This window comes from Protopterus annectens, chromosome 13.part0 (assembly GCF_019279795.1).
Source record: "Protopterus annectens isolate FY-2018-M chromosome 13.part0, PAN1.0, whole genome shotgun sequence".
In the NCBI taxonomy this organism is placed as follows: Eukaryota; Metazoa; Chordata; order Ceratodontiformes; family Protopteridae; genus Protopterus; species Protopterus annectens.
Window position 1 is genome coordinate 428,209,090 of NC_056747.1, and position 22,051 is coordinate 428,231,140.

Genomic DNA, 22,051 nt, shown 5'->3' on the forward strand with positions numbered 1-22,051 from the left:
TTTGCTAAGTCCTGTCAATTATCAAAAGCATATCATCAGATCCAAAGACATTATCATACCCCAACACTGTTCCTATGTAGGGATACACAATGTACTCACCAACATTTGATCCAGCTGGGAAAAAATATAATGTCTCCTGATTGAAAAAATCAAGGTCCTGGGCTCCATTACCATCTGGCTCTTTTTTCTGTTTCATACAGACTTGTACAGAGTAATCTCTGCCTTGCCTGCAAGGCTTCAAACAACCCTGTCCTGCATGACCTCCTACGTATTTTAAAAAGTGTAACACCACAATCACCCATAAAAGAAACTTAAACCTCCATCACAACATAAACAGAGCCTGCTGGTGGGATAGATACCTCTCCTAAAGAATTCTTCTTTGGAACAGACTTCCCCTTCATACTACACAAAGTAACTTTCTAACCCTCTTCAAATACAACCAATACACCCAGCTCTGTCTCCACAATTTCTTATGGAAAACAATAGCAAGTAGTGGGAATTTCAGTGGCTAGGTTATTGATGCACATGATCAGTTGTCTAGTAATAACCTAGGATTCTGTGAGCCCACTATGCTCTGTTAATATTTTCATGGGAATAAGTTGGAAGGGACCATGGGGGACAGCAGCACTAGAAGTAGGTCAGATATTGTGGCCATTCTGTTAGGGCAGTGCACAGGTTACCCTTGAAGAAGCTACTTGGTGATAAAACAATAGAGACAAGATCTCACTTCCAATGCAAGGGAATCATTTATTATAGCCTTTCTGCGGGGCTTGTTGTAGCCCAGCCCATACAACTTGTCTGCCTTCCAAACCATATACTCTAGGAGTCACCTTAGCACTAAGGATTACTGCAACAGTGATGTATATGAAAAGCACCACAGTTGTGTTAGAAATTACAGTAATGGATGTTTGAGTAGGTTACTGTTGTAGTACTGGCTCCCACCCACCATCACCCCAACTTTTCTTTGGCATCCTGGGCAAGAGTGGGGTATCATTTCCTACGTCATTATTCCTTCCTCCTCCTCTTCTCTCAGGCCCTAAGGATTGCTTATATCTGTATAAACTTGGAGAGCTGTTCTCTATTTCTAGTCTCAAGAATGTACTTATGTATTCCAGTTTGGCTAAGATCCTTAGAACCTTGCTTGGGATCAGGTAGCATGGATACCATACTGTCATTCTGGGTATGAAAGCTCTAAAGTGGTGTAAGCAAATGTTAGTGTTATACAGAGGAGTCCTAACATCATAAGGGGAATGACATCTGCCCAGCCAATGGGGGTAGGGAGCTCTAGAAGTTGTGCTAGATCTCAAGCCTATGGCTGAAGTCACAGTACTAAGATCTCAAGCCTATGGCTGAAGTCACCGTACTAAGGACTTCTGCAACAGTGATCTGTCTGGACATCTATTATTATGGTAAGCTTTAACACAATAGTACTTTTACCAGAGTCCAGAGCTAAGTGAAAAGAGCTTGTTGCAGATTACACACCGGTTTTGCTTAGGTTTTGTTTATGGCTTTCTGCTAGCAGTTGTAACTTGCATGTAGCTGCTGTCATCCCTCCTGGCAGTAGAAGCTCAATTCTTTATAATAATAACTTGCATCTTAATGGCCACTATGAATTTTTCGGTAATGCTGTTGCTTTTATATTAAAGATGTTGCATGTTGTCACTCTGATGAGGAGAATAAGAATGTTCTTCAAGGTGAAGAAATCACCCTTATTGAAAGTAATTATTTTTGACAGCTTTTTAATACTCCTTAGGCATCATGATCCAGCTTCTAACATACTGTTCTACAGTGAGTTTTTGTGTTTGTAGTGCGGGTGTGTATGGATAGCTCAATGGAGATTGAGAAGACAGCTTAACTGTGTAACATTTAACTCTATATTTTTTTATCTTCTTTCTAAGTATCATTTTTTCCATGGTACAATAGTTTTCCCTAGTTCTCTTGTTTGATATTGCACCATATCAACCCTCTGCTGCACCCAGGCTTGGTCATTAATGACCAGCATCAAATGGTGGTATGAACAGTGTGACATGTCTTAAACAGGATCCCCGTTATATGGAGCTTGATTAATAATACCACATTTTTTTTCTACGCCCTGTAAATTCATACAAAACATTTACTAATGTCATGTATCTTCTACACTCTGTGTTACTGCTTTTGCTTATCTGTAGAAAAGTAGATCTTTTACTGGATGTTTGATCCTGCCCTCCCAAGTGGCCATCCAGTTGGCTAAGGCTTAGCAGGGGTCACCAGCAGAAACTAAGCAGTACACATCAAACTAGATATACCTTGATTTTTTTTAAGCTTGTTAATAAAGCATTGTCTCCAGTAATCAAGCCATATGGCCTGTAAGCTAACCATCCTCTTTCCTTAGGGTTCTTAAAAATGAGTAGGGTGTTTGTTATTTGCATAAACAAGATGTAGATGAAAAAAGAGACAGAAGCTATTGTAAGATGTCCGATTGTCACATTTTTTTCTCATCTCCTTTCGTATCTCTGAATCACCTGTGATAAACACCCAGCCCACCTAAATTCAGCCCCAATAAAGGTTTTGATGCTCTCCCTTTACCATAAGGAAGAGTACTGAAGCCTAATTTAGCATCCTTGAATAGACTTGGGATTCATAGCCCTGTGTCACGTGATGTTAAGCAAGTCACTATTAGTGTTTCAGTCTACAAAAAAAAAATATATAAAAGCAAGCTGTTGAAAACTAGAGTGTTGTACTTTAGTTGTCCTTTTGCTCATCTGTAAAACTATTATTTTGTTAACTAGGTGAATGGCTTTGTATACAGATGACTACTCTCAGTGTCAGCTTGTAATGCTAATGCTAAAATAGTGTGACTACAGATATCGCTGAAGAGTGCATTCATTTTGATGAAGTACATATGCTGACAGTAGGAACTGTTCAAGAACTTGGGGAAAATAAACAACCTGCAGAAAATGAAGTTGGCCATTTGAATTTTTTTTGGGGGGGTGCACTTCTTGTAATACCTTGCCTTTTTCTCAGTCTTACAAAAGAGTATATGATGTATTGCTTATCTTTGACTGTGTAGGACAATAACATAGTAAGAACAGCAGTTCCTTGGCTGTAGAGTAACTGGGTTATCTCTGCAGCTACCGAAAAGATTGTTTCATCTGAATGATTGCTGTTGTCCTTATGCTGAGGGTTTAAAGGTAAATTACACTCTGTCTGATGTTTAATTTATTTTTCAGGTTTCTTTATTTACCGCTTGCACTCTAAATAATGTGTTCTGGTCTATTGATTTGAACTATGGCCTCTGTAAATGGAAGATGTTCTGCAGATTAATGAACTATGGAAGGAGTCGGTCCCCTCTCCCAATAATTTGTTCAGTATGTTTTCTCCTTTCATACCTCATTAATATGCATAGTAGTATGTTACTGTTTCTGATTTACAACTATATTTGCAAATATTTTAAAAGTATATTGCTCTGTAGATCCTGCTCCCTTCAAATTTTCAACTAATGACTGAGGTGCTGCTTTTTAATGCTAATTTGCTTAGATCTTATCCTTGGAAGTATTAGTTATACACATATATATATAGCTATAAATGTTAGGTTGTGACTTGGGGGTAACTAAACACCCATAACATGTCTTCAGTTGTGGACTACTACTATTGTTTGCTACTTACTGAATGCTGTATTAGAAATTAATATAAAAGCACAGGATGTAAAAGAAGATAAAAACAGCATGTTGGCTGAGTGATAGTGCTGTCGTTTATGACACAAAAAAACGGGACCAGAATGAATTAAATTTGTAGGACAGAAGGCTAAAGATAGAATCTTGAATAACCCAAGCTACTATCTGCCCCAGAATATATTTGTATGCATGAGGATAATAGAGCCTTTATAATCTCTGTTGTGCTATTTCTTTACTTCTAACCTCTAAAATGAAAGAATGTAATGACAGGGGAAGTTTTTTATCAGATACCTGGCCAGGTATACTACAGGTTCATGTCTATCATTTACATTTCTGATTTCAGATCTTTACATATCTGAGGCAGTGGTGACCGGGGAAAGTGTAGTTAGGCAGCATAGGATGGTGGTTGGTAGGATGACGTTGGTGATCAAGAAGAGGAGTGTGAGGGCAGCACCAAGGATCAAATGGTGGAAATTGAAAAATGGTAATTGTGAGGTGGAGTTCAGGGATGAGTTAAGACAGGCACTGGGTGGCAGTGAAGAGTTACCAAATAGCTAGGTAACTACAGCAGAGCTAGTAAGGGAGACGGCTAGAATGGTGCTTGGTATGACATCTGGACAGAGGAAGGACGACAAGGAGACATGGTGGTGGAATGAGTAAGTACAGGAGAGTATACAGAGAAAGAAGTTAGCAAAGAAGTGGGATTGTCAGAGAGATGAAGAAAGTAGACAGGAGTATAAGGAGATGAGGTGCATGGCAAAGAGAGAGGAGTCGAAGGCTAAGGATAAGGCATATGAAGAGTTGTATGAAAGGTTGGACACTAAGGAGGGAGAAAAGGACCTGTACTGATTGGCTAGACAGAGGGACCGAGCTAGTAAAGATGTGCAGCAGGTTAGGGTGATAAAGGATAATGAGGGAAACATACTTACAAGCAAGGAGAGTGTGTTGAGCAGATGGAAAGAGTACTTTGAGGGGCTGATGAATGAAGAGAATGAGAGGGAGAGAAGGTTGGTTGATGTGGGGATAGTGAATCATGAAGTAGAATGGATTAGCAAGGAGGAAGTAAGGATAGCTATGAAGAGGATGAAGAATGGAAAGGCTGTTGGTCCAGATGACATACCTGTGGAAGCATGGAGGTGTTTAGGTGAAATGGCAGTGGAGTTTGTAATCAGATTGTTTAATGAAATCTTGGAAAGTGTGAGGATGCCTGAGGAATGGAGAAAAAGTATTTTGGTACCGATTTTTAAGATTAAGAGTGATGTGCTGAACTGTAGTAACTACAGAGGGATTAAATTGATCAGTCACAGCATGAAGTTATGGGAAAGAGTAGTGGAAGCTACGTTAAGAAGGGACGTGATGATTAGTGATCAGCAGTATGGTTTCATGCCAGGAAAGAGCACTACAGATGCGATGTTTGCTCTGAGAGTGTTGATGGAGAAGTACAGCGAAGGTCAGAAGGAGTTGCATTGTGTTTTTGTAGACTTAGAAAAAGCATATGACAGGGTGCCTAGAGAGGAGTTGTGGTATTGTATGAGGAAGTCGGGAGTGTCAGAGAAGTATGTAAGAGTGGTACAGGATATGTATGAGGGTAGTGTGACAGTTGTGAGGTCTGCGGTGGGAGTGACAGATGTATTTAAAGTGGAGGTGGGATTACATCAAGGATCAGCTCTGAGCCCTTTCTTATTTGCAATGGTGATGGACAGGTTGACAGACGAGATCAGACAGGAGTCCCCGTGGACAATGATGTTTGCAGATGACATTGTTATCTGTAGTGAGAGTAGGGAACAAGTGGAGGAGACACTGGAGAGATGGAGATATACTGTAGAGAGAAGAGGAATGAAGGTCAGCAGGACTAAGACAGAATATATGTATGTGAATGAGAGGGAGGATAGAGGAATGCTGAGGATGCAAGGAGTAGAGGTGGCGAAGGTGGATGAGTTTAAATACTTGGGATCAATAGTTCAGAGTAATGGTGAGTGTGGAAGAGAGGTGAAGAAGAGAGTACAGGCAGGATGGAGTGGGTGGAGAAGAGTGTCAGGAGTGATTTGTGACAGACGGGTACCAGTAAGAGTGAAAGGGAAGGTTTACAAGAGGGTAGTGAGACCAGCTATGTTATATGGGTTGGAGACAGTGGCACTGACAAAAAGGCAGGAGTTTGAGCTGGATGTGGCAGAGTTAAAGATGATAAGATTTGCACTGGGTGTGACGAGGGTGGACAGGATTAGGAATAAGAGGGTCAGCCCAGGTTGGAAGGTTTGGAGACAAAGCCAGAGAGGCAAGATTACGTTGGTTTGGACATGTGCAGAGGAGGGATACTGAGTATATTGGGAAAAAGATGCTACGAATGAAGCTACCAGGTAACAGGAAAAGAGGAAGGCCTAAGATAAGGTTTATGGATGTGGTGAGAGAGGACATGCAGGTGGTTGGTGTGGCAGAGCAAGATGCAGAGGACAGGAAGAAATGGAAACAGATGATCCTCTGTGGCGACCCCTAACGGGAACAGCCAAAAGAAGATGATGATGACATATCTGAGGCACTCTTGAGAAAACATTTGCTTATATGTGCATATCGGTTGAATACAGAGAATTATAAGTGTGCATCTCGAGCATACTTGGAGAAAATGGGGATACAAGTGCATTGATGGTACATTGAGTTCTTATCCCCATCATTGCATTCCTCCAATATATTCCATGGATGATACATTGAGCTACATGATTACAGAGTAGATTGGATAGCATGATGCTGCAGTGGTTTCAGGTATAGGATTCCATTCTGGGCTGCAGATACTGTCTGGGTAGAATACATAAAAGTTGATTCTCAGGTTTCTGTGAGTACTTTTATTTTACTAAATAAACAAGTAACTAAGGAGTGCTGTTTAGGAATTCCAAGGTCCAGTATGAACCAAAATTTAAAAAGAGTTCCAAATAAGAAACCAGTTGTTTTTATTGATAGAAAAGAACACCCTTGCTAATTGCTTTTGTCTGCCATGCTGCGAACTTCATCCAAGCATGGGTTTGAAGTAAAACTGAACATCTTTTCAATACACTGTGACCAGTCAAACTAGCCTATGCAAATTGTGTTGAGTTGAACCTGCCTTTTGAAAATATTAGAAGAGATTTACTTTGAGTTCAATTTAGACCGGTATAACAATATTAAGAATATGGGTTCTTATGTTGACAAAGTGATTTTTAGAAAACATAAGAATCTAGATAGAGATGCTACTGATTATTCTAATGGTTCAGCATACCCCTTCCCCCTGGGGTACTACATCACAAATGAAGACACCCTGTTATTTTGACTCCTTCAGGGCATAATATAATAGGTGATTTCAATACCCAGGATTTTAACACTCAGGATTTAAACCATTTTGATGATGGGAACAACCGCGGATGATTATGTGGAAAACGGGGACATTTTTTTTTTATCAGCAGTGGTATTTCCACTTCTGAGGAAGTTGGAGAGATTATTTCATCTTGACAACCTCCACCATTAACCTCCCAGGGGGATTTAGTCGAGAATTTCCAGCAGGGATAGAATAATGGAAAAAACAAAATAATAAGGGAGCAAGGGAGGTGGAGAGGCCCCAGGAGATTAATCAACTCTTGATATCTGTCAGTTTGGATGGCATTAAACTGACTTACAATGATTTGTTTCTGAAAGGGGATTTGAACAGTTCAGAGATTTTGTAATTTTTTTTATTGAGAATGGAACAGCAGGAGGGTATTAATGCAGGAGAAGGATCACAGGATATGCCTTCTATAGTAGATTTAAGATCAGCTATCCAGGAAGTGATAACACTTAAAGGGGAACTTACTTGGCTCATTGAATTATTTATACAATCTCTTTGGTCTAGCCAAGACTATGAGCATTTTGGGTGGATGATGCGATTGTGGCTTTACTAAAGCCAACCAAGGCACCGGAAGTGAATTTCGCTCTACAGACAGCTTGGTAGAAGTGCCAAGGCAGCAGACTGATGGAGCAACATTCTCTACTAGAGGCTGTGGCATTACTACTGGTAATATAGGTATTGGAAGTTATTTCCATTCTACAGACAGCTTGATGGAAGTGCTGACGCAGTGGAGTGATGGAGCTGCACCCTCGACTAATTATGAGTGTTTAGGAAGAAACAATGGCTGTGATTTTTCAGAAGATTCTGTTTCTGTTGATAACAAAGATATGTCAGAGTTGCAGAGTTAACACAAAGGCATTTGATGCGAACGGGCATCCTTGGTTTAATGCCGAGGGTTTTAACAGGGACCTTGCTGTAAATGGTGGTCAAGAAAACACTAGGAAAAGTCATAATACTGTTGTGTTTAATGAATGGATACAGAAGACATTTTCTTTTTCAAATGTGAACAGTGTAAGTTCTGTTAATAGTGGGACTAGTTATCCTTGTTTAAAGGATCTTATTAATGATTTTGAAGAAAAGCTATTAAAAGTCAGAAGGCTGAAATTAGATAACACATATTTGAAGGAATGTCTACAGAAAATGCCTGTACCTCAAGGTTTGAAGGTTTTTAAATTTCCTAATGGTTTACATTATTCAGAACCAATGTTTTTCGAGTTTGTAAATTTATTTGACCAGCATGGTTTTGAATTAATTGAACTGATTATCAAATGGATTATTAAGAATATTAACAAACTATTAATGGCTGTGGAAAAGTTAAACAAACTTATTCAGAAGGATTTGCTTTTTGTAAACTAGAGTTCAATGTTTTATAATGTTTTTTCTAGAATAGATAGTAAGTGTAAAGCTATTTTTAAAAGAAAATGTAGGAAACTGCAAAGAGACATTAACCAGTATAGCAAGAAAGAAGCATATCCTATTTTTAAGAGTAACAACTATGGTCGGGCTAATACTGATGGTGATGAAATTAATTCTTAGACAAATATAGGGCAAGAGTGTGATGGTGTTGATAATAGGGTTTATCGGAGAAGAAAGGACACATAATTTTTTAATGATGGGTTACAACACAAGAGTGATTAGTAGGATCCCCCCCCCCACACACACACACTTTGCAGATCAGAAAGGTTGGCAGTCAGGCATGCAATTTTCAAGATACAGGGACAAATAATGTGAACACCAAGGGTTATAATGATAATAAGGGAAAAAGGAATATGAATTACAGAGGTTGGAAAAAATAAGGTTTTAAAAAGAGATATAGAATGTAAATATGAAAGAATTTTATTTACTTGAAATGGTTTTAATATATATTTAATTATAGTAAATTGGTTATTACCTCAGAATTTTTTTATATTGTTTGAAAAAGTATTAATATTCATTCCAACCAAACCTATAGATATGACAGATGTTATTTTGGAATTGATGTTATATGTAAGAAAGTTACATTTGTCTTTATTTTATGGGGAAAAAGCAATTAGGAGGATAAAAGGCTATTAATAGCACTTTGAAGAAAGAGTGTGTTCAACCCCCCCCCCAACACATCCTATTTTAGCTTTATTTGAAAGAGCATGTATGGGTGATATTTATAAACTATTTAGTGATAAAAATAATAAAAGGAAACATAATTTAAGAGAAGAATCTAATTTATTGGATAAATTAATGATAAATCTATACGAGTTATGAAACCAGACAAGGGTGGGGGTATCTTATATAAGTTGTATGTTTAATATTTTACATGATTTAGAATCCTGTCAGATATTATTGAGAAATGAGGTCAATATAGCATATAGACAGGCTGATTTGAATTTATATGAACTTTTTGTTGACAATAGAATCACTTTATAAAAGCAGAGAATCCTTACATACCCACTATGTTTGGGATTCCAAAAGTACATAAAGATGTAGTCAAACCTCCATATAGACCAATCATCTGTAACTGTGGTTCTAAGACCCACCCATTAGGCATCTACATAGATAAAATGTTAAAGCCTATTTACAGCCAGGAACAGATTTATTGAAGGATTCCCTGGATTTTTTTACGAAGCTTAACATCTGATGTATGGAGTCAGATTACTTTTTTTAAGTATAGATGTTGTTGATCTTTTTAATTCTATTCTACTGGAGGAAGGACTAACACTCTTTCTTAACACATTTATTGAATGTGAATTTTTATTGGCTGAGAATGTAAGACTCTTATTGGATTTTGCAGGTTTAGTAATTACTAATAATTGTATATATTTTGAAGGTGAGGTATTTAAACAGGTAAAGGGGGTTGCAATGGAGGCTTGGTGTGTCCCTATTTATGCTAATTCTGTACTACTGGTCTGGGGGAAAAGTAAAGTTTTTACTTCTGAATATTTTAAGTTTGTTAAGTTATATCTGAGTTTTTTTATGTATTTATTTTATGGGATGGTCCTGATAATATAATCATTTTATATAATTTTTACATGAATCAAGTACTTTTTAAAATTTACTTACAATTTTAATAGGGGCACTATCAACTACCTAGATGTCAATTTGGAACAAACTAGGTTGGGTTTTAAAACTAACGTATATTGAAAACCCACTTTTAATAATTCTTACCTGCATTTTGCAAGCTTACATCCATTTGTGTTTAAGAAAACATTAGTAAGGGGACAGTGCACAAGAGTGGTTAGGATCACTATCAGTTTCATTGATTTGGAAGAGCAAATGAACATTTTGAGAAACATGTTTGTAGAAAGGGGTTATCTTGGATCTTTGTTTCAGGAAATTATTACAGACGTAAGTGGTTTATGGGGTGTACAATTGAAACCACTTCTAGGTGAAGGATTAACAGTAATCACAAATGAAACCCCAAACACATATTCACAAGGTACAGGTTTTGATAGGACCTGTGTAATAACCTATAATGAGAATTCCGGAGATATTAAAAATATTTTAAAAGGGAATTGATAGTTTTTGATGTTTGTAGGATTGTAGGTAACGCACCTCTATTTATTAATAAAACATTATTTAATTTTAAAAAAATATTGGAGGGACCTACTTTGAAGAAAAATATAAAGGTAAAGAAAGGCACTATTGAGTGAGACTCCTATAGACAGTGTGCTTATATCAACGAAGAATCTAGTTTCAAACTGAATAATAGTATGAACTCTAGAGTGTTTTTTTAAGAATGGTAACTGTGAGACAAAGGGTATAGTGTCTGTAGCCACTTGTTCTGGGTGTAATGCATTATCTATAGATAAAATGGAAAGGGCTTTGAGAGCAAGGATATATGAACACAATTATGATATAAGTAAAATGAATCTTAACAATGTCCTAGCTAGACATGTTGGTGGATGTGGCAAATATAAAAAAGTTTTATTGCTAGCTATAGATCTCCCTCCATGAGCCATGGTATCCACACTGCCTATGTGGATCTACGTGAGTCACTGAAATACAACCAAACACCTTTTCTATGGATAACTTTAGCTACCTCTCCATAGATTTGGTAAATTTTATATATATATATATATATATATATATACATATATATATATATATATATATATATATATATATATATATATATATATACAAACACACTTGCCCAAAGGTTCTTGGACTTCATTAACTCAAATGTCTTGGAGTTCGTAGTTGGCACCCCCACAAGGGGCCCAAACATTCTAGACTTGGTACTCACCAACATGGTAGAACGGTGCACCACCACAATTGTGCGGCCTTCCCTGGTAAAGTTTGATTATAAATCAGTCACTTTTGAAGGAATTATAGCATCATCATTCAGGAGACATTAGGCTAAAAACATCTGAAAGCCAACTACAGCCTCTTACAAGAAGGTATTAATAGCTTCAAAGCTCCTGTCCCCACTGTCAGCAAGGACACCTATACTGGGATATACACCAATGCGTTATACAAACATCTATACAGTTGTATTGACTCAGCCATTCCTTACAGGACCAATGCAAGATCCTCAAGAAAAAAACAAGCTTGCTTGGTGGACATCCACCGTGAACAGGTTATATAATAAGAGGAAAAAAAATTGCTATCTAAGAGCAAGAATGAACGATCTCAGAAGTGGAAGCACATCCTTCTTAGCTTGAACAAGCAAATAAGATATCTCATAAAGTCCTCTAACACTAATTATGAATCTATATTAGCATTCCTAGCTAAGGATAAGGATAGCCCAGATTTGCAGTGAACTGCTAGTGAATGGTACCATCCTGCTAGCAGACAGGTTCAGTGAAAATTTCTCCCCCCTTTCCCTGCCACATATACCCCAGAACATTCCTAATACCTATTCTCTACCTAGTATCTCTAAAGAGCAGGTCTTAGCTGCTTTCTCCAAGGCCAGAAACACAGCCTCTATGGGACCAGATAACATACCAGACTACATTCTTAATGGTTTAAAACAGGAATTAGCAACACCATTGGGTACTCTTTTCAATCACAACCTAAACACTGGCTTTGTCCCTGCCGAATGGAAAACAGCTGCCATCATCCCCCCTGCACAGCAGAGGTGCATCCACTGACACTGGAAACTACATACCTATTAGCCTAAACAGCCTTATCTGCAAGGCCATGGAGAGAATCATCATGGACCTTATCAACAAGGATATAGGAGACCTTCAAACACTTGACCTGACTCAGTTTGGTTTTGTTAAAGGGATATATCCTACCTGTTGAACCTGGTGGATGTATTTGAGACTGTCACCAAAGCACTGGACAAAGGCAAATCTGGGCATACGGACTACCTAGAATTGGCCAAGAACCTTGACAAAATCCTCCACTCAGGCATCATTGAAAAACTCACCCAGCTGGGGGTCAACCCATATACTGTCAGGTGTGTTGCAAACTGGCTCACTGACAGGACACAAATGCAGTCAAAATAGGGGACTCCACCTCCACCAGCAGACCCGTCACCTGTAGTGGTCCACAGGGATCAGTGCTAGGGCCCCTGTTGTTTGGAATCTACTTCTCAAGTACAGGCAAAAACAAAAGGTCTGTGGCTGACAAAGTTTGCTGATGACTGCAAACTGGGAGCAGTCATTGTCTCCAAATGTTGTTAACATTATAAAATAAGTCATGGTCTCAATGCAAAACTCAGTGCAAAAAAATACAACATCTTCCCCTTTGGCAAAGGTGGTGTTCCTGCAGATTACCATATTTATAACAACACCCTAAACTCTAAATCAGTGGTAAAATATTTGGGCACACAGGTTGACAGCAACCTTGCTTTTGCTCACCATGTCTCCATGGCGGTAAGGAAAGCCTTCTGCATTGCTTAACTCATAAGCAAAGTCATAGCTTCCAGAATAAAAAAAGGTTATAACCCCCCTGTACTATTCCCACAATAGGCCAATAATAGAGTAAAATGCTCTCTTTGGTATATAACTAAACAGGCATCTACAGCAACTGGAGAGACCTCAAAGGTTTTCACAAAGAAAAGTCATGGTCTTCAGCACATGTCTTGCAATAACAGTCTGAAATCACTGTCACTATGTTCTTTATCATATTGACTACTCATAGGTGACCTGTGCTTTGCATATGGAGCAAGTTCTGATCCTGCCTCATTGGAAATGCTGCATATTTATAAGTCAAATGGTGCATGATTAACTTACTCTAGGGACCTTAACCTAGCATGTGACATCAGCAGGACTTGCTGGACAGACAGATATGTCTTCAAGAGTTTGCATCTCCTCTGGAATAAACTTCCTATAAAGGTTAAACAGAACCACTCATTAACCCTTTTTCAGCATATCTTGGATGATTCGATGGGAAAACACAAATTCACCCCAAGGGTTTTACCTGTGTCCCTCTTGGATACGGGCAGCCGGAGTTGATTTAGATCTGCTTGTAACATAGACCATATCTATAATCCCTTAAGGGAACAAGGGTTGAACTTGGCTAGGCTTGTAAAGGCCCTAGGGCCATTAGCCTAGTAACCACCTATGAACCTATTATAGAAGTTGTAGAGAAGGAACCCAGGGGTGTTAACTGGAAAGGTTTTTTGGAGTACAGAGAGTTAATTTGGCAACTTAGATTAGATGTGGCCACAACCTCTGGGTTTAATGACAGTATAGCATTGTTCCTTGCACTAAAGTTAAGATCTATGAAATTCTAAATGTATTTTATTTTTTTGAAATCATCACTAGCAGATATATTTATTTCACATATTTAAACAGTTTAAAGTGTTTATGTATTTGTATGTACATTTATTATTATTATGGGGAATTGTATGTAAATAATTATCCACACCCAATAATTGCATTTCTTATATTTCTGTATATATTTTTTATGTATGTATTTATTGACAGTGTAGAACTTAGTAAGTGTTTTTGGGAACCCTATTTTCTTTAAACAATTTCACTTCATTTTAATTGATTACATTTTTAATTACAGAATGAAGGGTATTTAATGAAGCTGGTTCCCTTATTCAATATTCTGATGAAGTCCACCATGAGGGACGAAAGCAAATCATCTTTTTTGTTTTTGCATTTCATTAAAGTGAGCTTTAAATTACTTTAAGCTTCTCAATTTGTTTGTTTGCGCTCATTCAGAGGTTATGACTTGCAATGATTATCATATTTTTCATTATAGTAGCCTGTTAATTAATTTAAACCAGTTTAATTTGTTTCAAAAGGGTTTCACCTTTGTGCCCCATAGAGATGTTGATATGGTAGACTTGTTAACTGAATTCAAGTTATTTGTTAGAAAACTCAATTTAGCCTACTTTTTGTATTCTAATAAAAGAGGTGTCTCCTCTGCTACTATCATCCATGTTTGAAGTTTTTCAAGCCTCCCTTACATCCTACAATTTATGCATTTGTTACAATTTGTGAGAGTGAACTAAATAAACATTGTACTAACAGGACTAACATTGTTATTAAAAGAACTTTCACAGGACAAATCTGTGCACATTATGAAACCTGATAAGGGAGGTGGAACTGTCTTAATGGACATCACTATCTACTTGGGTAAAATGCTTATTTTACTTTACAATGATATGAAATATAGTGTTACATTTATTAATGAGATACACATTGCTTACAAAACGATATATATTTTTTATATGGCACCTTGATGCAAGGCACTATTTTATGAGGCAAATATAACTTTTGTTTCTTCAAGAGACACAAGGTGCCTGTGATATTTGGTATTCCCAAAATTCACAAGGACCCCTATGACCCCCCCCCCCCCCATAAAGGCCTATAGTATCTCTACAGGGATCAAAGACCCACTCTGTAACTGTTTTTTAGATAGGTTCTTAAAACCCTTTCTGAGTGAACATACTCACATCCTTAAGCATTCTTGGAGTTTCCCGAGAAAGACTTATTTTGTTTGTTGGCATAAAGACTTGACTTTTGCAACAGTAGATGTAGTTGACTTATTTGGCAGCATTTCCCATGGGGTGAGACTTCAATGGTTTAGGGAAGCTCTAATAACTTATGACTTCTTGGATGCTAAGAGAATAAATCTGTTGGTCAACTTAATGGAGTTGGTGTTAACAAACAACTTCTTGTATTTTGAAGGTGAATACTTCAAACAAGTAGTGGGTGTGGCTATAGGAGTGGCATGTGTCCCCTCTTTGCAAATATAGTTATGTAGAAATGGGAAACCTCTTACATTCTATATTCTTCTTACTCTAAATATTGGACTAAATACTTTTGTTTCTTAGATGACATATGTATTTTTTGGATAGGGGGTAAGGGTAGTGTTGACTTATTTATCAAGTACATCAACAGAACTACAAGTTTTTAAAACTTTACTTTTAATTACATGGAGAATATTATGAATTATTTGAATGTCACAATATACAAAAAAGAAAGTGGGTTCAACTCTAGCATTTACGGAAAATCAGTATTCTCCAATTCGTATTTAGATTATAATAATCATTCCATAACTCAAAAAAAAAAATTAGAGGACAGATTATTAAGTTGCCCAGGATGATGTCAAATGATGTAATGTTTGGCAGAGAAGTGGATAAACTATCCAACCCAACATGTTTTTAGATAGAGGATATCCCCTTGGATGTTTACACAATTAGGAAGGAGGTGACTTCAAGTAGACATGGCAAGCTTAGGACCATTCTAAGAAGAGCAGAGGAAGATAATTTACTGAGCACATAAACTTCTCAGCCCCTCGATGATAATCAATTTTCAAGAGCAATGGTACTGAAATATAGTTGCATTTCTAAAGAGGTAACAAAGATTGTTATGAATAACTGAAACATTTTTAAAATGGAACCCAGATTGGAAGAATGTATAGGCACTAGACCATGTTTTGCCTACAAGAGGGGTTTTAATATTAAAAATATTCCTGAGAACCCCAGTAGTGAGATCAGCAGCATTTCTAAGTCACCTGGTGCATGGAAATGTGGGCTGTGCCACTAATGTAGATGTATTTTGAAAGGGAAAATTTTCCTGATAAATTACATTGGAAGAAAATTGAAATCAAATGTTTGGGCCAAGTGTTGTACATAGGGTGTTGTGTATATATAGCAGTATATTGCAAGTGTTTGAATTTTTATGTGGGCAAGACCAAATGTTTTTTGAAAAAGAGGATTTATGAACACGTGTCTGATATGAGAAAAGAAGAGATGAACAATGCATTTTAATGTGTTAACTCAGTGATGGGATTAATTTTAAATTTGGTGTGATTGATAGGGATGAAGTTTCACCGAGGGATGGATGTTTTGAAAACATACTGGAACACAAAGAACTGACTTGGTGGTTGCTTTTGAATGCCCCCACAGGCCAGGATTGAATGAACTGATTTTGATTAACAATGTATTAAAAATCAAGGCTGCTAGATTTTAATAATGATGGTATCTTAACTTTTTTGATATAGAATTTAATGGTTTAGAATGTTTTGTGTTCTGCTTTGATGGGGAATTTTTTTGATTTATTCAACTCATTTTAAGAGTAACTATGTGGTTACTTAATGAATTTAATACATTTATTACTTATTTTATTATTCAATTGTTTATAATCAATACAATTTTAATGAGTAGTTGATCAAGGTGTATTGAAAATATATTCAGCTTTACTGCACACCAATTCATTGAAGTTTGCAGTATGGTGGATGAAGTGCTTAGCAAGGGTGTTCTTTTCTAACAATAAAAATGAGAAGTTATGTACCTACCATAACTTTCCATGTTATTTGTCTTCTCTCGCCTTCTTTCTTGCTGGATGGGTTTGGAGTTGAACCTCGGCTCCGACTCGGCCACTTACTAAAGCTCGAGAGCTAATTTTACCGGCTCGAGGCAACCCTATATCCCATGATGCTAGGCGATAACTTCTCAGATCTCGTTTGGTAGCTGGAACCAACATTAGGCAATATAGTCCTCCAACTAGAGAAGAGGAGGAAAAAGGATAACCCTCTAAAGGTCACTATCTAAGCTGTAGCTACCCTGGGACAAGCTATTTGGCTGAAAATGCAAGAACAGGATCCCTCAAAGAAGGGAAAATCTTCTCGGTCTGTCCAGGCTAGGGGGATGGAGGGCGGGATGCAAGAAAGAAGGCAAGAGAAGACAACTAACATGGAACATTATGGTAGGTACATAACTTCTCAATGTTAAGTTGTCAATCTCGCCTTCATTCTTGCTGGATGGGACCGCGTCCCTAGCACCTTCACCCTGGGTGGCTCATTGGAACAGACTCTTAAGAATGGTGGACCTGAAATTTGCCCTGTTTCTGGAGGCCATGTCCAATTTGTAATGCAAAACAAAGGTATGAGGAGAGGCCCATGTGGCTGCTGCACAAATAGTGTCTATTGGTAGTCTAGCTTGAAAGGCTGTTGATGTAGCTAGCGCCCTGGTTGAATGGGCCATTGGCCTAGAAGGCAACTCTTTATCTCTGAGTTGATAAATACTTGTGATCAGAGAAGAAAGCCACCTAGACAGGGTTACCTTGGATACTGGAAGGCCTTTCCTATTCTCTGCATAAGATAAAAAGGGTTGATCAGATTTCCTGATTTGTTTAGTCCTATCCAAATAATATCGGAGCTGATGATGAACGTCCAGACAATGCAGTTTTTGCTCTGGGGAAGAAAACTGGGAGGTCATTTGATTGATTTAAATTTGTCTGCGAAGCCACCTTAGGTATGAAAGAGGGGTTCGTCCTTAGAGAAACTCTGTCTTTGTGAAAGACTAAATAAGGAGGACGAATGCAGAGGGCATGAAGTTCAGATACTCTCCTAGCAGATGTAATAGCGACTAGGAAGAGTGTTTTCCAGGAAAGTAACTTCAATGAACAGGAAGCCACAGGTTCAAAGGCAGGTAGAATCAAGGATGTTAAAACTAAGTTTAGATCCCACTGCGGTGGAGGATCTTTGATCGGGGGCTTGAGTAAGAAGATACCTCTAAGGAATGCTTTGCAAAGCTTATGGGACATGATGCTGCAGTCCGAAAGGCCTATGTGGAAATTAGAAATGGCTGCCAACTGGACTTTTACTGTGGAGGATGATAATCCTGAATGATAAATTTCAGCTAGGAAATCCAAGACTGAATGAATTGGAGCAGTGAATGGATCTATATTCCTATCCTTTGCCCAGAAGGAAAAACGTTGCCATTTACTCGTATAGATCCTTCTGGTGGAAGATTTAAGGGAAGCTGCTATAATATCCTGAACGGGATTTGAAATCATAGGAAGCCTGGCTAGGGACGGAAATGGAGCAACCAAGCGGTGAGGTTGAGAGAATGGAGAGATTGGTGCAGCTGCCCCGACTGATGGGCTAAAAGATCTGGCACTGGATCGAGATGCCAAGGCTGCTCCAAGAGATAACGATGCAGGAACAGAAACCATATCTGTCGAGGCCAATAAAGGGCAATGAGAATCATCTTGGCTCTCAAGGCGGTTGCTTTCTGAATTACCTGTGTTATTAATGGAAAGGGTGGAAAGGCGTAAAGAAGTCCCCGAGGCCAAACGTGGACTAGAACGTCTCTGGGGGGATGGCCTGGAAGGGGGAAGAGGGTGAAGAAGTCGGGGCATTTGCTGTTTTGAGGTGTAGCAAAAAGATCGCAGCAAGGAAGGCCCCACTTCTGAAAAATCTATTCCGTCACAGATTGTTTGAGAGACCACTCGTGTGGCATGAGAATAGCTCTGCTCAACCTGTCCGCTATGACGTTGGACTTCCCGGGGACATGCGTTGCTATCAGAAACTGCTGAGAAGAGATCGCCCATTGCCAAAGTCTAAGTGCTTCTCGACACAGGGGATAGGACTTGGTTCCGCCCTGCTTGTTGATATACCACACTACGGACATATTGTCCATTTGGATTGCAATAGTCCCCAGGGGAAGGGAGTCGTGGAGGGCTTGCAATGTCAAAAGCACTGCTCTCATCTCCAGGACATTTATGTGCAGGTGGCATTCGAAAGGTTGCCATGTGCCATGGACTGTCCTGCCCTGAAAATGCCCCCCCACCCGATCAGGGAGGCGTCCGATGTGACCGTGGCGACCGGGGAGGGAGGAATAAAGGGTCTGCCTTGATGGACTTGAGGGGACAACATCCACCAAGACAGATGATTTTTGCAAGTTGAAGTTATCATGATCTTGTGGTGCATAGGGAGTTGTTGAAACGACCATTGGGCAAAAAGCATCCACTGAAGAAGACGCATGTAAAAGTGGGCAAGAGGAAGAAGTGTGATGGCAGCCGCCATGAGACCTAATACTTTCAGGACATACCTGGCCTGAATTCTGTCGCTCTGAAGAAGAACATGGATGTGATTCTGAATATCTAAGACCCTTTGCTCTGTTAATTTTGCTGAGAGCTGCACGGTGTCCAAGATAAAGGTAATAGACTGACAAGGCAACAAGGCAGACTTTTCGAAATTTATAGAGATTCCTAGCCCTCTGCAAATGTGAATGGTGTAATCTCTGGCCTGAAGAAGTTGACGCCTGGTGGTGGCAGTGAGGAGCCAGTCGTCTAGATATGGAAACACCTGGAATCCTTGACGCCTCAGGTGAGCCGTAACCACTGCCATACATTTGGTGAACACTCTGGGGGCTGTAGTGAGACCAAAGGGCAGGGCTCTGAATTGGTAGTGACTGGCCCCCAGCCGAAAGCGGAGAAACCTTCTGGAGCGCCTGTGAATTTTGATGTGATAGTACGCATCCTGAAGGTCCACTGAGCACATCCAATTGTCCTTACCCAGAAAAGGCAGAATGGACTGAAGCGTGACCATCCAGAATCTTGTTCTTCTTACAAACTTGTTTAGTTTGCTGAGATCCAATATTGGTCTCCAGTCCCCTGTTTTTTTTGGTACCAAAAAGAACTTTGAGTAGACTCCGGATCCTATTTGGTCTGCTGGGACTGGCTGGATGGCTCTTTTTGCTAGCAGTTTTGATATTTCTAGCATTGCCTGTTCCCTTAGACTGGGTGGAACGTCTGGAAGGGGTCCCTTTTGTTGAGTTGGGATTTGGATAAAGGGATTTTGTAACCCTCGGATATGACCGACTGTACCCATTTGTCTTGAGTGAGGGAGAGCCAGGCTTGTGGGTACAGCGACAATCTTCCCCCGACTGCCTCCGAAGGTGGACAGTCGGGCAACACCTCAGGGATGCTGGAAGGGTTTATCAGAGAGAGGCTCTCTGCTACCCTGATTCTGCGGACCCCCTCTGCCTCTTGGGTGGCGTCTGTTGTTGTTACCCCCTCTGCCTCTGGGGGTAAACTGACCTCTTGCATCAGGCGAGACTCCTTGAGATTTGCGGAACCACATCTTTCCACCCTTTTGACCCTTAGGAATTGGTCTGGAAAGAGTGGAGAAATAGATTCCTACGGCAGAAAGAGTCTTGCCATCTTGCTCGCATCTGGTCAAGGTGTCTTTCATTTGAGGCCCGAACAACGTCGAACCATCAAAAGGGGAATTAGTGAAGGACGCCTTGAAGGGGTCTGCAAAATTACAAAGCCGCATCCAGGCGTGACGCCTTAAGGCCACACCTGTGCCTGTGGCCCTACTCGCTCCATCAGCTGCATAGGAAATGAGCCGCATGGAGGAGTTGACAATGGAGTTTAGGATTCCTAGCTGTGAGTTGATTTTATCTTGGGACCCAGCAGCTGATGGATCCTGTAAAACTTCACCTAATTCTTTAAGAACATATCTTTGAAGGCGGGTGAAGTGACACAAGTAATTCAGCGACCGCATGGCAAAGGTTGCTGAAGAAAACATCTGCTTACCGTACCTATCCATAGTCCTAGAATCCTTGTTAGGAGGATGGATAGGTACTAAAGGATCAGCTAGTTCCTTCTTGGTGGCTGCAACCACCACCATGGCATCAACCAGGACACCTTTTGACAAAAATTGTCTATCAGCTGGAGCCGTTATAAATTTGGAAAGCCTCTGTGGGGTGGGTTCCACCGAATCCAAAGCCATCCACGCCTTCCGTGCCACCACTTCCATAAGGGGGTCGAAAGGTGGAGACACCCAGGAGGTGGAGGGTTGAGAACCAAACGTCTCCAGGTAAACCGACTCATCCTCGGAAGGATTAAGGGAAGACCAGTTCCTCCTCTGTTTCAGGATTTCAAGGATGTCTGAAAAAGAGACATCCTCAGAAGGGGACCTTGGGGATCCTTCCGACTCATCCAAGTTGGTATCGGATGTGATGGACTCAGGGGAGTCCTCATGCTTCCTCTTACATGTCCTCTTGCGTGGAGGTTCACCTGATGGATCAGGAGAAGCCTCGGAAGAGGAAGATATTCCCAGTGGGGAAACCTGAGGCATTGGATCTCTGGGTCCAGGAGCAAGAGAGTGGGAAGAGACATCAGCAGGCACCGTAGTGGGAGGAGCTCATGGAGCTGACCGTTGACCATGCACTGGGGCTAGTACGCTCCTCATCACTTCAAAGGCTCCCCTGTCAGGCAGGCCAGAGGGCTCCTGCTCCGAAGAACTAGGAACCCCGGGCCACACCAACAGGGATGGATTAGAAGCTGATGTTGAGGCCGAGCTCACCAACGCCGATGCTCCGAGAGGGAGAACGGGGTTGGACATGGGTCCAATGCCACTCGACCCCTCGAAGCTGGCGAGAGAGACCAGGCACCCGGATCCCTCCAATGAAGGCATCAAGGAGGAGATCGGAGCAGAGGACGATGGAGCTGAAGGGGGAGGTATCGGCTCCAATGCCACAACGGTCATGGCTCCGAGGAGCTCCGGCTCCGAACTCTGGGGGAGAGTCAAAGGAGGAATAGTAGGTGGAGTTGAAATAGCCGCTGTCTGATGAGACAGGCTATGAAGCATTTGGGCCAGTGCCTGAGACTTTAACAGTCTACTGACCACTCTCTCAAGGTCATGGTCAGAAAGCCTGGACGACCGAGAAGAACGTCTCCAATGGCTCTGCTCCGAGAGCAAGGGTGACCCCGGAGCCAAATGGATCGACTCCAAAGATGGGGACCTGGACCTTTTCCTGGAGACAGATGGAGCCAAAGGAGCCGAAGATACATCGGCTCCAGCCGGAGCCGACCGTGAGGGTTGAGGTCCAGAGGTATCGGCGCCAAGCGGAGCCGATGCTGGAAGCTGCGAC